Source organism: Microtus oregoni, unplaced genomic scaffold, assembly GCF_018167655.1.
Source record: "Microtus oregoni isolate MIOR12 unplaced genomic scaffold, Mior012 000012F_ref0000307, whole genome shotgun sequence".
Taxonomy (NCBI): Eukaryota; Metazoa; Chordata; class Mammalia; order Rodentia; family Cricetidae; genus Microtus; species Microtus oregoni.
This window is the reverse complement of record NW_024543071.1, coordinates 7,876,196-7,891,996: the sequence shown is the minus strand read 5'-3', so window position 1 is coordinate 7,891,996 and position 15,801 is coordinate 7,876,196. Positions and strand designations below refer to the sequence as shown.

General features: G+C 48.1%; 1 long non-coding RNA gene across 1 annotated transcript; it reads right to left on the bottom strand.

The window, feature by feature from the left end:
• Positions 1–459: 459 nt before the first annotated feature.
• Positions 460–14,465, bottom strand: LOC121454470. The gene is made up of 3 exons (XR_005975247.1): positions 14,350–14,465; positions 10,795–12,612; positions 460–892 (listed from the first exon to the last, which is right to left on the bottom strand). It is a non-coding gene; the product is annotated as an uncharacterized LOC121454470 (long non-coding RNA).
• Positions 14,466–15,801: the final 1,336 nt, after the last annotated feature.

Below are 15,801 nucleotides of genomic sequence, written 5' to 3'. Positions count from 1 at the left end.
AGAAGAACAACCACCGCTTTCTGGGACATGGCTCAGTGGTCGGGGACTTGCCAAGCTCATGCAAGGCTCTAGTTCCAGCCCCAGCACTGCAGGAAGAAAAAAGAGGAAGAAAAATAATAAGTTCTTATTGAATAACAAGTTACTCTTTTGTAAGTAATTATTTATTTTTTAACATACCAATCCCAGGTCTACGCTCCTCTTCTCCTCCCGCTCCCCCCTTTCCCACTCCACCTCCCATTCGTTCCTTAGAGAGGTTAAGGCCTCCCCAGGGAAGCCAACTATGACTGTCTCATCCCCTCATTGAGGCAGGACCAAGGTCCTCCCCTTCCTTGCCCCATGTCTAGGCTGAGCAAGGTGTCTCTCCATAGAGAACGGGCTCTACAAAGTCAGTTCATGCCTTAGCGTTAGATCCTGGTCCCACTGCCAGTGGCCACACCAGTGCCACCTGTATTCAGGGGACCTAGTTATTTCCCCAGCTGTCTGTCTGGAGTCAGTTATCGAATACAAGTTCAGATCAGCAGGTGTTAATTTGTAGACAAACTAAACATCAAACTTAAGTTTACACATTCATTTCCCACTGTTTTACCTTTTTTCCCCAAAGGTAACAACCAGTTTCATTGTATTTTTCGCTGTCCACAGAGTTAGTGAGATTGTGAACAAGCAGTGTGCCATGGGAAGCAATGGAAACTGCTCCTAATTTTGGGCCCAGCATCTCGTTTGTGCATGTCTGGTTCTCTGGGCATCAGTCAGCGTTATGCTTCCCCATGCATTTCTGAGTTCATGTTCCCTAGATCCTACAGGCAGGGTGTATAGAAGATAAGATGTGGAAAAGTCAGCGTTCTTTTCATTGTTTGAAAGGATCTGCATTTCCAGGAATGAGTTTGAGGTCCCCCTGTTTATCAAAGGAATCAGAAAAACAAGTTATCAGTATAGTTACCAGCTTCACTGAATACCCTGGGATCAACTATTTATGTATCTGTTGTTTTCTGTCTATTGCCACAGTGTCTCAAGCAGCTCAGGCTGGCCGAACCCCTGATCTTCCCTCCTCTAAAACCCATGTTGGGAAAGCAATCTACAGATTTAATGCATGCCCACCAAAATCCCAGTGTAATTCTTCACAAACCTTGAAATAACGGTACTTCATATGGAAAAGCAAATATCCAAGGTAACCAAAACAATCCTGTACAATAAAGGAACTTCTGGAGGTATCACCATCCCTGACTTCAAACTCTACTATAGAACTATGGTAACAAAAACAGAATGGCATTGGCATAAAAACAGACAGGAGGACCAATGGAATCAAATCAAAGACCCAGATATTAATCCACACACCTTCGAACACCTGATTTTTGACAAAGAAGCAAAAAAATATCAAATGGAAAAAAGAAAGCATGTTTAACAAACAGTGCTGGCATAACTGGATATCAACAAGTAGAAGAATTAAAATAGATTCATATTTATCACCATGCATAAAACTCAGGTCCAAATGGATCAATGACCTCAACATAAAGCCAGCCACACTGAACCTTATAGAAGAGAAAGTGAGAAGTACACTTGAGCACATTGGCACAGGAGACCACTTCCTAAATATAACCCCAGTAGCACAGACACTGAGAGAACAATTAATAAATGGGACCTCCTGGAAACTGAAAACCTTCTGTAAAGCAAAGGACATGGACAACAAGACAAAACAACAGCCTACAGAATGGGAAAAGATCTTCACTAACCCCACATCAAACAGAGGTCTGATCTCCAAAACATACAAAGAACTCAAGAAATTGGTCATCAAAAGAACAAATAATCTAATAAGAAAAAATGGAGTACAGACCTAAACAGAGAACTCTCAACAGAGGAATCTAAAATGGCTGAATGACACTTAAGGAAATTCTCAACATCTTTAGTCATCAGAGAAATGCAAATTAAAACAACTCTGAGATTACATCTTAAACCTGTAAGAATGGCCAAGATCAAAAACACTGATGACAACTTATGCTGGAGAGGATGTGGGGGAAAAGGGAACACTCCTTCAATGCTGGTGGGAATGCAAGCTGGTACAACCCCTTTGGATGTCAGTGTGGTGACTTCTCAGAAAATTGGGAAACAACCTTTCTCAAGACCCAGTAATACCACTTTTGGGTACATATCCAAAGGATGCTCAATTGTACCACAAGGACATGTGCTCAACTATGTTCATAGCAGCTTTGTTTGTCATAGCCAGAACCTGGAAACAACCTAAATGCCCCTCAGCCGAAGAATGGATAAGGAAAATGTGGTACATTTACACAGTGGAGTACTACACAGCAGAAAAAATGACAGCTTGAATTTTGCAGGCAAATGGATGGAGCTAGAAAACATCATTTTGAGTGAGGTAACTCAGACACAGAAAGACAATTATCACAGGTACTCACTCATAAGTGGTTTTTAAACATAAAACAAAGAAAACCAGCCTACAAATCACAATCCCAAAGAACCTAGACAACAATGAGGACCCTAAGCGAGACATACATAGATCTAATCTACATGGGAAGTAGAAAAAGACAAGATCTCCTGAGTAAATTGGGAGCATGGAGACCTTAGGAGAGGACTGAAGGGGATGGGAGAGGCAGGGAGGAGAGCAGAGAAAAATGTAGAGCTCAATAAAAATAATAAATAACTTCCCAATTTAAAAAAAAAAACCCGTGTTGGGATTTCAACATGTGCCACCCTGCTGTATTTAAAATAAAGGTGTGTGTGTGTGTGTGTGTGTGTGTGTGTCTGTGTGTGTCTGTGTGTGTGTGTGTGTAATTTACAGAGCGTGGGTGAGAGGTTATAGAGAGGAACACAGACAACCACAGAGTGGCCACACTGGAAGGTCTGTCTGTAAGCAGCAGGAATGATGACTCCCCACTGACCTGTGCAGCGAGGTGGAGCCTCTTCCTTCTCCCCACCTAGATCTTCCAGCACTTTCCAGAGTCCCCAAGACTATGAGAAATTCGAGGAGAATTGCATATAGTTGGTTGGGTTGGGGCTGGGTACTCAGGTGAGGGTCCAGTAACCATCTCTGCCCCCCTCCTTCAGCTCAGCTGCGATGATCTTCAACAAGCAAGCCTGGCCAAACTTCTGCAATGGTGGCAGTTTGGCCCAGAGGCCAGTCCTAGACAACCGTCCTGAAACCTGCTGATCCAGAGCTCGGGTGACAGGGACAAGCTTCCACTGGGCTTCTTGTGGGTGCTGGGAATACAAGTGTTTGCAGCAGGCACATTACCGGCAAAGCTATCCCCCAGCCCTTTTAAATGAAGCATTTTAAATTAAAGATTTCAGGAAAAAAAAACTTTTGGGTAAATCTGTTGATATTCCTAGTTCTGTTTATTCTCAGTTCATATGTAAATAAATTAAAAGTGTAAAAAAGGGTCTAGTGCAGTTTGCATGCATTCACTGTATAAATTGAATAAATAGCAGTTTTTAAGGATTATACCTCATTTTTTCCATCAACAAGAAAACACAATGCATTTGAATGTAAAGTCTTAAATCTTGTTTCTTTTCAGAGCCCTATTTCATTTGTAACTTTCGTTTCCTATTTTTTCAAACTTTCATTTTAAAAGGTACCACTCACAGCTGCTTCGTTTCTATGGCCACTAGCGTGCGTGAGAATTCCAGCGTCCCCACCTTTCCCAGCGTCTGTCAGTGTCTGTCGTTGCTTCACTGGTGGGCTTGAATGTCACTGTGGCCTGGTTCAGATCTGTGGTTCCATTACCTCATTTTCATACTTACCGACCATTTGTATATCTTTGGGGAAATGTATATTTGAATTTCAGCCACTTCTAGGTTCGGGGTGGTTTTTTGTTTTGTTTTGTTTCTTTTTTTTATTGCACAGTTGTGTGTACATGCTCGCACACACACTATTTTACTGTTCAGTGATCCATTTTTGTAAGTCTGAGTTCCCTGTGTTACACTTTGGCCAAATGTGGGCAGAGCCCAGGTCTTACTAAAGGCCCTCCTCTTAGGCCTGGCCGCTGCCCTGGCAAATGAGGGGGCTGGATACCGGGCTTTTGATGTTATCCTTGTGTTTTCCTCCGAGGCCTTTTTAAGCGCCCACGTTTCCCCATTACCTCTGTGTGGAGGCCTTTTGTGCCGCTAAGGGGACTTTCCAATGAAATGGAGCCTGAGCCAAAAAGTTTGAATTCTAGAATATTCTGGAATCCCTCCCTTTCCCCTTCCCCAAGTGCTCAGACTCCCCTCCCCTCTTCTTGGTGGAGCCGGGAGGGGCAGGGGTGTGGTTAGATAGGAATGGTTGCTTTCAAGCCAAGGTGAACACGGCTCAGGAAGGGTTGGTGGGGGTGGTGTCCATCTGCTTCCGGAGAAAGGCCAGATACTTTAACTTGTTTCTGCAGAAGCTGCCAAAAATATTGGTGTCCTCGCAGTACACGGTCACCACCTTGCGCACAGCACTCTTGCTAGGCCTTGGTGGCTGTCGGGTGACCCAGAACACAGAGTTAGAATCTGCCCCTTTGCCACCTTGCCCAGTCTTCATGACCTTCAAACATTCTTTTGTGTTCATACCTGGAATTGCTGGACTATACAGTAATTCTATTTCTTTCCTTTTTTTTTTTTCTTTCTTCCTTAAAGAAAAATACTACCATCTCTATAGAGGTAGTCATTTTCTTCTCCTGCCAATGGTGCCCAGGGCATCCTACCAGCATGTACTACCTTCTTTTTAAAGGGTAGCTTCTCTGATGGGTGTGAAGTAGTATCTAATTGTGGGTGTGATTTGCATTTCTCCTGTGGGCCATGCATTGACTTCCTGCTTATTGGCCATCTTTATGACTTATAGAGAAAAACATCGAGTCATTGCTTATGGTTGAGTTGGCTTGTTTTGGTTTCCGTTGCTGGTGGTGGTGGTAGGAGTTCTTTGTATATCCTGGATATTAGTCCTTTATCAGATACACAACTTGTAAAGATTTTCTCCTACTCTTATGTGTGGCCTTGTTACTCCATAGATCACCTTTTAATGTACAGAGTAGACATTTTAATGAAATATAGTTTATCTAATGGGATGACTTAAAATATTAAAAAAAAAGAAAGCATAAGAAAGATAGTGAAAGTAAAGAACGGCAACAAAGATGAATTCTGTGTTTGTCCCCTTGCGCTGGTGAAACATCTTTGCTCTGGGGAAGCCCCGGCCCATGAAAGGGAGTAGCTGGGAACTAGAAACCACCAGAGCTATTTCGAGTCGCAGTAAGAAACCTACCCGATACCAGCGCCCAGGTGTGGGTGTCCGGGGAACGGGGGCGGCACTGTGGCGCTGGGGTTTCCCTGAGATCTGTGTGGTGAGTGGGCTCAAAGGCAGGAAGTTCGCTATTGGGAAAGCCGCGGGTGCAGCCACCTGCCTCTTGGGGCCTCCTTCGCTGTAGGTCCGCTTCCAGCTCCCAGAACAGGTTCCAAAGAACGGCTGCCTGGCTGCCCTTTGCTCCCTGTAAATCTTTCACCTCCTTTATTTTGTTTCATGAGATTATTTTTTTCTTCTTGATTCTAAAAATAACTATGCTGATATCCAACTGACCAAAGTATAAGAAGAAAACATCAGCCATCAGTCCACCCCCGGGGTGGCAGTAGCAACAGTGATCATTCATTAAACACGACTGTGTCAGAAACTGGGCTTCGTGTTCTCCTAGAGAGCCCCGGCCACCCACAGTGGCAACTCCTAGCTCTTTAGGGAAGGACTGGTTAAGCGCAGCTGGAGTCAGTTCAGACCTGTCTGATCTCAAAGCCCATTTCTACTCCGGCCTCTCTCTATTCTGCAACCGTTAATCTCAGAAACAGTGAGACATACTATCTATGGGTTCGTTTTCTCATAAAATGATCTCGTGGGTGCAAAAACCACAAGTTTTTGTTTTGTTTTTGCTTGTTTGGTTTTTTTTGAAACAGAGTTTCTCTGTGTGTAGTCCTGGCTGTCCTGAAACTAGCTCCATAGACCTGGCTGGCCTCAAACTCACAGAGACACACCTGCCTCTGCCTCCCGAGTGCTGAGATTAGAGGTGTGTGTCGCCACTGCCGGCTGCTTCTGCCATGGTTTTAACCCATGCCGATGTGTTGGCACCTGCCTCACCCTGCCTGACAGCCACTTGGACAGTCCTTCCACTTCCCCTACTTGTCCAAGAGGGCTGCTCAGCCAGGTTTGGGTTTTTCAGTGCTTTCTAATGGCCAATAATAAAATGACAAGGGTTTTGTTCATAGCAACCCCCCTTTCCCATCATCTTCTAAAAAGGGATGACAAACAGCTTCCCTAGGGACTCCTAAGAGGCTACCCATTGCTGTACCACATTCCCATCTTCATCTCCAGACAACACTTGGTGGAGATCCCAACCCATCCATGCCTGCCTCAGTTCAGAGCTAATGTCCCTACTTGTTAGCCACCCCAGACTTGAGATGAGAGGGCACTGAGATAGTTAACCTCAGTTGCCAACTTGGTGAGATCTAGGTCACGTGAGAGATACAAGTCTGGGCACCTTACTTAGGTTACCTGAGATGGGAAGGCCTGCCCACTGTGGGTGGTGCCGCTTTTGGACCATAAGAAATGTAGAAAGGGAGCTGAGCACAGGTGTTTGTGGCTCTCTGCTTCCTGACTGCAGGTGTGATACGACCTGCTGCTCCAGCTCCTGTCGCTCTGACTTCCACACACGAATGGAGTGCACCCTACACCATGAACAAACAAAATCTCCCCTTCCTTAAACTGCTTACCTTGGAGTTGCTTTCGGCAACAGGCAGGAACTGGGGTAGATACCTTGCGTTCAATGCTAGGGATGAGATCCCATTTGTTCCCTTTCTACATAAATAGCACAGGTTCTGTATTAAAAGGTAAACTAAGATTCCTCTGCAACTCCCCCCCCCCGACTCATGACCACTAATACTTGTGTTTTGTGACACTAATGCATATATGTGTTTAAAAAATGAAACCATGCCACGAATACCATTTTCTTACTTGCTTCTTTCCCTTAGCAGAGTTACTGGCTCCATTGCAGCCGCTCGCTCTGTCACCTTGGCCAAATTAAATTCTCTGTGCCTCAGTTTCTTCACACAGACAGTGGGGATGCTATAAAGTTGAAGTGATTGTGTGTGAAACATTCAAACCTGGGCCTGCTACTTGTGTTTGCTATTTGGTTCTTATTTTTTATTCTTATTCATTCTCTTCTCTGTTTTTCTATTGCTGTGAAGAGACAGCATGACCAAAGCAATTTATAAAAGAAAGCATTTAATTGGGGCCTCACTTACAGTTTCAGAGGGTTAATCCATTATCATCATAGCTAGGAGCACAACAGGAAGCAAGCAATCACAGCACTGGAGCAGTAGCTAAGAGCTTACATCTGATCCTAAAGTTCTTGGCAGAAAGAGAGAGAAAATGACTGCACCTGGCATGAACTATTGAGTTCTCAAAGCCCACCGGCAATGACACACCTCCTCCAACAAGGCCACACCTCCTAATCCTTCCTCCAATAGTTCCACTAAGCCTGCAAACCGTGAGCCTGTGGGAGCATTCTTATTCAAATCACCTCACTCATCATTCTTTCTGTTTTATCTTCATTTTGTTTTTAGATAGGGTCTCAAACTGTAGTCCAGGTTAGCTTACAACTCATAAAGTACCCCAAACTAGCCTTGAACTCAAAGCAAGCCTCCTGCCTCAGCCTCTTGAGCATTAGGTTCCTGGTTTGAGCCAGCATAGCCAGCTCTAAACACTATCTCCAGACTCCAGCCATACACACCAGTGGCTCTGGTTCTCATCCAGGTAATTTGTCCCAGAGTCATGTGTGGGGACAGTTTTGGTTGTCCAGCAGGTGGGGAAGATGCTTAGGCTGCTAAGTATCCTACAAGGAACAGGCACAGCCCACAAACCCCCACAAACCCCACTGCTGAGACAGAGTGAACCTAGTGATTCTGTATTTCCTTAGTCAGCTCCCTGTGACATATCTTCTTTTTAAGGGGAGGGAGTGTCTCGAGACAGGGTTTCTCTGTGTAACCTGGAACTTGCTCTGTAGACCAGGCAGGCCTTAAACTCATAAAGGTCCACCTGCCTCTGCCTCCCGAATGCTGACATTTAAGGCGTGTGTCACCACCACCCAGCTTCTTTTTCAGATTGAGTGGACACTGTTCTGCACTGTGAGAGACACCAGTGGAGATTTTAGGCAAGAACCAGACATGGTCCTGAACGGAGATCTGACCGCGCAGCATGCGTAGCAGATCAAGGTGCTGGGCGGAGAGGAGCAGAATACCGCCTGACTGTCCCTACGTCAGCCCAGACAGTGGGGAGGAAGGAGTCTAAGATTTGTGACCTTCAAGACATCTCCCACCTCCTGTAACCTTTTAGCAACTATAAACAAGGCTCCATTGTGTCACTGGTGGTAAAGTTCCCAGTTAAGGAGCCTGTGTGTTTGCCAGGGAGGGGACTGACTGTCATGCTGGCCCAAAGATGTCTGGGTGAGATTAAAGGGTCCTTTATGTTGTCACCCCTCTTCTGTGACCAGAGAGGCAGTGGTAGTCTTCTCCAGTTTTGTCTCCAGACCATGAACTGAAAAACTCCTTGAGACTGACTGACCTAAAGACACATTTTAATGACTGGCTTTGTTTACAAAAGAGAGCCGGGTTATCATGGAGAGTGGAGAGGGGTTTTCCATCCAGTTCCAGAGAGCATGTTCTTGCTGGTGAAGGAGGCCCTTGTTGCTGGTGGGGGTGGGGAGTGGGGCTGTGCTACTCAGACGCCCCACCATTGTTAACTACTTGCTGCATGCCTTCTGCAGGACAGTGTCCCTGCCTATGACATGGGATAGCTTGTTCTCCTGCAGCAGGCACTGAGACAAAATAAGGAGGGCAAAATAAGTAACAGACTCTAGACGTGGAAGCTAATCAGAAAGCCCTCCCCCACCCCACGAGCTCTGCAGCTAGTCAGAGCACAGATCTAGCTATAGACCCTGAAACTCCCGAAGCCCAGCAAACCTGGGAGGCTCAGCCTGGCTCAGCTGCTGCAGGGCCTGACTTGCCTGCCAGTCAAGGGTTCTGTCTCTTGCTGTTAAATAGGCCTGCAGTCTTTTCTGTGGCTTCTATCCTGACTCTCTGCAGGACAAGCTGAGCCTTTGCTCTCTCCTCCATGACTGTCCCCAGTGACACGGGAGGTTGTGCTGTCTCAGAGAGCTCACTATGTGCTGGGGAGGGGGGGCGGCTCAGGTCTCCTAACAACACCCACACTGTGGTCCAGCATTCAAACGATAGACTCTCCCCAAATCTTCCTAATGACTTTTCCCAAGAGGCGGGTAGTCTATGCCAGGCCTCTGACAGTGAGCTGTGAGGTGCCCGCCTCAGCGTAGAGTTTCCAGGTGTCTGTGAACCTGGCCGAGTTCCCTGCTTACTCTTCTAAACAGTGGAGATAGTAGCAGCCTTGAGGTGTGCCTGAGATCTGCTTCACAGTACTTGGCATGAAAGCAAGGAAAGAACGTTGCTATTATTTCACGAGCCCCTGGAAAGCTAGCCTGAGTTCATCCGCAGGGTATTGAGAAGAAATTGATTTCCTAGTTTCCCTCAGCGGAACATGAGGGGAGAAAGGCACTGGGTGTCGCTTTGTCCAGAAGCAAGGCGATAGTGATGGGCAGGCAGCCTTGTTTGCAAAGCGGACTCTGTGTGCTAAGAAGTGTGGCTGGGACCCCCGTAAGTCACAGCAGCAGTGGCTGAGGATGAAGCGACAGAGCACAGTAAAACATTGGAAGATCTGAGGCGAGCGATCACACGCTTATGTCAGTGGAGCAGATCTGGAAGTCCAGTACAGGTGGCCAAGCCTCTCTCCGCCAGCCTTGTCACGGAAGTAGCATCCTGGCTGAGTGTATAAACTCTTCTGCTTCCCTCGGCTGAGAAGATACAGCCCTGCCTCAGCTGTGGGCAGCATGCACCATGTCTCCACGCCTCTGACAGGGAGCCCCTCATTCTCCTCTTCCTCCCCGCACCCACCCTTGCCTCACTTCCTCCCAGACTTCCTCTCTCCCTCTCCCCTTCCTCCCTGCACCCTCCCCCAGCCTCACTTCCTCCCAGGCTCCAAGGCTCTGAAACACTTGGCGCTGTAATTCTAACATTCCCCAGATTATAACAAGAGCGCTGAGGAATCAGACGTTCTGAGGTGATGGCCTCCCTGTAGGGACACATCTGTGCTGAAAGCTGCTCTCTGGGAGTGGAGGGCGGAAATGTGACCAGTGATTTTATCTCTAAAAAAAAAAAAGAAAAGAAAAAGTGGCAGGTGCAACCCAGGGGCTTTGTGCTGCTTCCAAGAAGCTGGCAGCTTCTTCAGCTCAGAGAAGACAATGGACTTGGTGGAAGGAGCTCACAGAGGCAGACTCCCCCAGGTGGGGCTACTACCCATGATGAACTGGGAATTAACCAAAGGACAGTCTGGGTTCTGAGACAGGAAATCCTGCCCTTAGGGTGGATAATAAATGAGGCAATGGCCGGACTGTAGGACTCAGTTTGCCCATCTGTTTATTGGGCACACATTTGACACCCTGCCACCACGTTCCTGGGAGCACTTCCTCTTCCCACCTCTGCTGTCTCGGCATACACATGGGTCTCAACACCAGCACAGTCCTTCCATGGCTCACATAAACACCACCATCAGATTACCACACTGTGCCAAAACAGAGCTCTGGGAGGGGTTGGGGGTGCAGCTCAGTGGGTAGAGCACCGCCTAGCATGCAGGAAGCGCTAGATTTTCAGTTTAGAGTAGAAGCCTGAAGGCTGCGCAGAAAAACCAAGACAGGCAGAGCCCAGATTTCAGGAAACACTTACCTGTACCTGCTCTGCAGGGGGTGCAGGCAGGACCCCCTGTCTGAAAGACTGTCCCTCGCCAGCTGCTCCACCTTAGGGCTCCAGTGTGGGGGCTTGACTTTAGCCATCTTGGGCCTTGTCAGACACCCCTCACCCCTGCCCACTCATTCAGTCCTGTTCTTCCGATCTTACAAGAGCTGGGAAGCACGGGTCCGTCTGTGAAGGGGAGGGCAAAACCGGGAGCTCAGGAGATGTGGGCAGGAGGGATTCTCTCTGTCTGCAGCTCATCCCTTCCTCTCTTCGAGGACTCTTCCTGGACTCGCTGTAGTGGTGACCAACATGGCTCCCAGCTCCAGGCTTCCATCCTCAACTGAACGATATGCATGAAGCCGGTGTCTTTGATCTTCAGCTCTGGAAGTGAGTCCCACTGTCATCTGGGCTAATTTAAGAACAGCTCAGTCCCTGTGCTGTGCCTGGAGCTAGGGCTGGAGGAGGGGCACCATCTTCCTAGAGAAAGTAAGGCCCTCACGCTCATCAGAGGCCTGGAATGGACCCACAGCAGGAACGATGCCCCGGAAGCTGTGCTCTTCAAAGTTGAACGAGTGCATAGATCTCTTAGGGTTCTTGTTATAATACATATTCAGTTTAATAATTCTTGGAGTCAGCTTTTTAAAAAATATACATTTGTTCATTTATTTGTTGGAGGTGGGGGCGTGGCTGTGCATATGTGAGTGGAGGTCAAAGGGCAAATTCATCCACAGTCAGTTCTCTCCTTCTCTACCTTGTGGGTTCTGAAGGGATGGAACTCGGGGCATAGAATTAGACAGCAAGTGCCTTTATCCACTGGGTCATCTCACCAGCCCCCAAGAATCAGAATTTTTCCACCTCTCCATGCTGACACTGCCCACTTGGGAACCACACCCAGGTACCAAGCAAAGGTCTGACAACAGCTGATACCTCTTCCAGGTGTCTGGAGTGCTTGTGCAGTGAGGGCAAACTCAGCAACTGATGGGACCTAGTGTCCCAAAAGCCTTCCTGCACCCCAAGGCCAGTTGCTCCTCTTAGACTGGCCCTCACTCTATTAGACGGCAGGCAGGACAACTGTTCCTTCTCATTCCTGTTGTGCAGATGAGAAAATGGGGGCTCAAGTTCCTTGTGTGGCTTCCTGAGTCACCCAGCTGCTTTGAAAGACAGTACAGGCACAGACAGGACTACATCCCAGGTCCTCACAGGACCCTCCCCAGGCTTCTTTCTGGAAGCTTCTGAAGGTCTGACTGGAGAGAAGAAAGAAGTATATCACCGTGTATGGGCACACTTCCCCAGGGTCGGAAATTTCCAGGGTGCAAAGTGGAAAGCTGTGTCATAAAGACCTTGTGACCTCCTGGGTGCTGTTTGAAAATCAAAGTCACAAAGGCCAAAGGTTGTCTAACGCTCTACTTCCCACTGCTGCTGGAGCTGTTTTTAACCTCTGTCTCATGTTAGTTCACTCCTTCATGACCTCCCAGAGACTGTTGTTCACGGTTACCCTCTCACCCAGGGTGGGGCCGGTCACACCTGAGCTGCAAGTAAGATAATGTGGGAACTGGTACCTCCTCAAAGGGCTGGGCGCGACGGTTTGTAATTTTCAGGAGGACTCCTTGGGGGAGGCATACGTGTATGATCTAAATGTGCTCCTGGCTTCTGGAGGCAGAACCCCACTTGCGATGGGTTAAATTAATCCATGGGCTGAACTCATGGTGCCCGAGGCAGCTCAGAATTCAGTCCTGCGTGGAAACCGGGTCTTTGCAGATGTGCTTGGGTGAGATGAGAACAGGACACTCATCACTATGCCTGGCATCTCTGTGAAGAAAAACACAGGGGCACACACTCTGAGAACAGGACCACTATGCCTGGCATCTCTGTGAAGAAAAACACAGGGGCACACACTCTGAGAACAGGACCACTATGCCTGGCATCTCTGTGAAGAAAAACACAGGGGCACACACTCCGAGAACAGGACCACTATGCCTGGCATCTCTGTAAAGAAAAACACAGGGGCACACACTCTGAGAACACAGACAGACTGAAGGTGGTGGCAGAGCAAGTACCTCATGAATATGTTTCAACAGCAGAAACGAGCTAGCACAAACAAATGCTGGTCCACCAGCAGAAGCAAGACAGCAATGCAAAACAGTCTCCCTCAGCTCCTCAGAGGGAGCCAGCCCTGGTGCCACCTTGCCCTCAGCCTCCCGACCTCCAGAGCTCTGAGACAATTCATGTCTGTTGTTCAACTCTTCCAGTCTTGTTTGCCTTTTTGGCAAACTTGCTTGGCTCACTTGTCATTTTGAAAGTCCTGCTGGACCAAGGGAGACTCTCACAGTTTGACACTTAATTCTTCCTCTAATTGTGCTGTTATGGTGATTGCGGTTTTCAGGTGCCTCAAGGGCTAGGCTATGCCTCTTGTTTTCTTTAGTCTGAGGAACCCAGACCTATTTACTAGGACGACAAACCTGCATTGGCCTGACCAAACTTCCGGAAAGTATTGATTAATGGTTCACGAGGATTGATTTATTGCTACACACCTCCCAGAAGTATCCCAAGAGTACTCCAGGCAGCAGAACCCCTACTTTGCACTGAAGTAATTGTACCTCAGAGCCAGCCCAGGAGAGTAGAGTTTCTAGAACTTTCCAGAAAAAAAAAGTTCAGAAATTGGGTGAAGAAAGGTTTCCAGCCACGGGTGAGGGAGGTTCTGAATTATGAACAGATGGGTCCAGTATGTAGTTCAGAAGGTAAGATTTGAGGTCGGCAGGAGACTGGGGTTGGCCTTAGAAGCCCCCTCTTCTCCCTGTCTTTCTCTCTGGCCCAGATGACAGTTTCTGACTTGTTTACAAGTTGTGCCCTGAGAGTGGCTGGGCAGCCTGGGGAAGATAATGAATCACCAGCTTCTCCGTGGGAAGCATCACAAAGGCCAGCCCAGCCCAGCCACTCCTAATACATGGACCCCACCCTTTAGTACACACATCAGCCGGGCAGTCACACTGCCTCTGAGCCTGGCCCAGGAAGAGGCCCTCTGAGATGACGTCCTGTGGGCACACGGAGCCTCGACCACTCCTACTTTGGCACCACGCTCCCCTCTTCCCATCAGTTCTCTGACTGCAGTGTTCAGCATGCGGAGTCCGGGGCAGCAGTTGTCACCCACGGCAGTTGTGAGGTTCACCCCCTAGACTCTTCACTGCTCCTCACCCCGCCTCCAATCTGGGTCTCCCAGGCTGGCCCCAAACTCGCTGTATAGCTGAGAAAGACCTTAACCTTCTGGCCTTCCTCCCTCTGCTCACTGGGTGCTGGAACACAGCACGGGACACTGTGCCCAGTAATGCAGTTCTGGGATAAGTTCTGGGACCCTGTGCATGCTAGGCGAGCATTCTGCCAGCTGAGCTGCAACGCCAATGCTCCACCTGCCCTCTTTTCCCGTGCAGGACCAGATCTAGGTTTCCACCTGACTCTGGCACCGGCATCTGTGGCCTTTGCAAAGTTACTTTACCCTCTTTGGACCTCAAATTCCTTAGCTGTAAAAGAAGGCCAGCCATAAATACTCACTTCGTCCTGTTGCGATGAAGTTTAAACGAGAGCGCTTACGTCGCCATGCTTGGCATAGCGAGCGGCTCTCTCAGCGCGCATACCGTTGTTCTGTGACGGTGAGTGATGAACATCCTGGGCTTGTATAGCGTGGCAGAACGCTGATTCAGACACCAAGATGCACATTCCGATCTATTGCAAAGCTAGGAGATACGACATCAGTTTTACCTGCTTTACTGAAATCGCGCAGCCTGTGACTTTTTGCTGAGGAATTTGCACTGATACAAGGCAACTCATTCATCCTCCAAATATGTTCTGAGCACCTGCTAAGGAGGTGACGTGTTCTTGGCCGTTCTCAGAGCAGAACTGGAGGGCGCGAAGGAAAAGAGTGACTGGCCGGCGTCCAAACTCAGGAAGTTTCCTTTATTGCTTTCCCCTAGGTCAAGGTGGATTCTTCACCCACCTCTACAGACTGGGCCTAGCATTGCCCCAGGGAATGGCCAAGGAGCTGAGGCAGGAGAGGTCTGTGTCATGTTTGGACCAGCCTTGGAGCTGGGATCCCATCTCTTTTTCTCCTAATTCTTATGAGCATAGGAATGCAATCATCCCCATGGAAACTCAGTTTCCTTTGTTAAATAATGTAATTCCTAGGTCAGACTTTCTAGGCTTTCAGCTCTGTAACTGCCTCTTAGTAAATGCTTTTTTCATTCATTCATTCATTCATCATCTACCCATTCATTCATTCATCCTCCACATACTCTTCTAACCACCCAGCGTTGCTGAGACTACTCTTGGGAGCTGTAGCAGGAGTTGAGGGAATAAGGGAACATGAGAAATGCTATTCCCAGGACCCCAGAATCCAACAGTGGTGACACCTCAGTTTCCCTCACACCCTTCCATGTGCTGACGTGAATCCGGCAATCAGAGGCCATGGGACTAGTTCCCAGCAGAACTGACCTGTTCTCAATCCAACCCAAAGGACAAATGGTTCCTAGGATCCAGGCAACATGTAGCCTAGCCTCTGGGCAGGTGCCCAGGGTAGACATTCCCCCTCTCTTGGACCACAGCCAATGGGAACCCAGCCCTTTTACCTGAGCTCACCACCCTGTGTTTCCTGTCTCTCAGTAGGTTTGGGTTCTCAAAGAGGGCTGGGTGGGCTCCCCAGGGCAAACTCTCAGTTCAGACAGGAAGTAGGTGGGAGAGCTCCCAGGCATATCCCACCCTTTCCTTTGAAACAGCAGGGCTCTTTAGCAGTCTCCCTCGGAGATCTCTGCTTACTGCTTTAGGGACTTTAGTGGCCACTCCTAGCTGCAAGGAAGCCTGGGAAAAAAAGAGGGAAGTATCTCATAACTAGCTTAGGTCAAAGGTCAGAGAACTTTTTTCCTGGAAATGGCTAAAATGTAAATATATTGTGTTCCCCTCAGTACACTGAATGTAACATACATGTCACAACTGCGCACCTCTGCCTCTGCG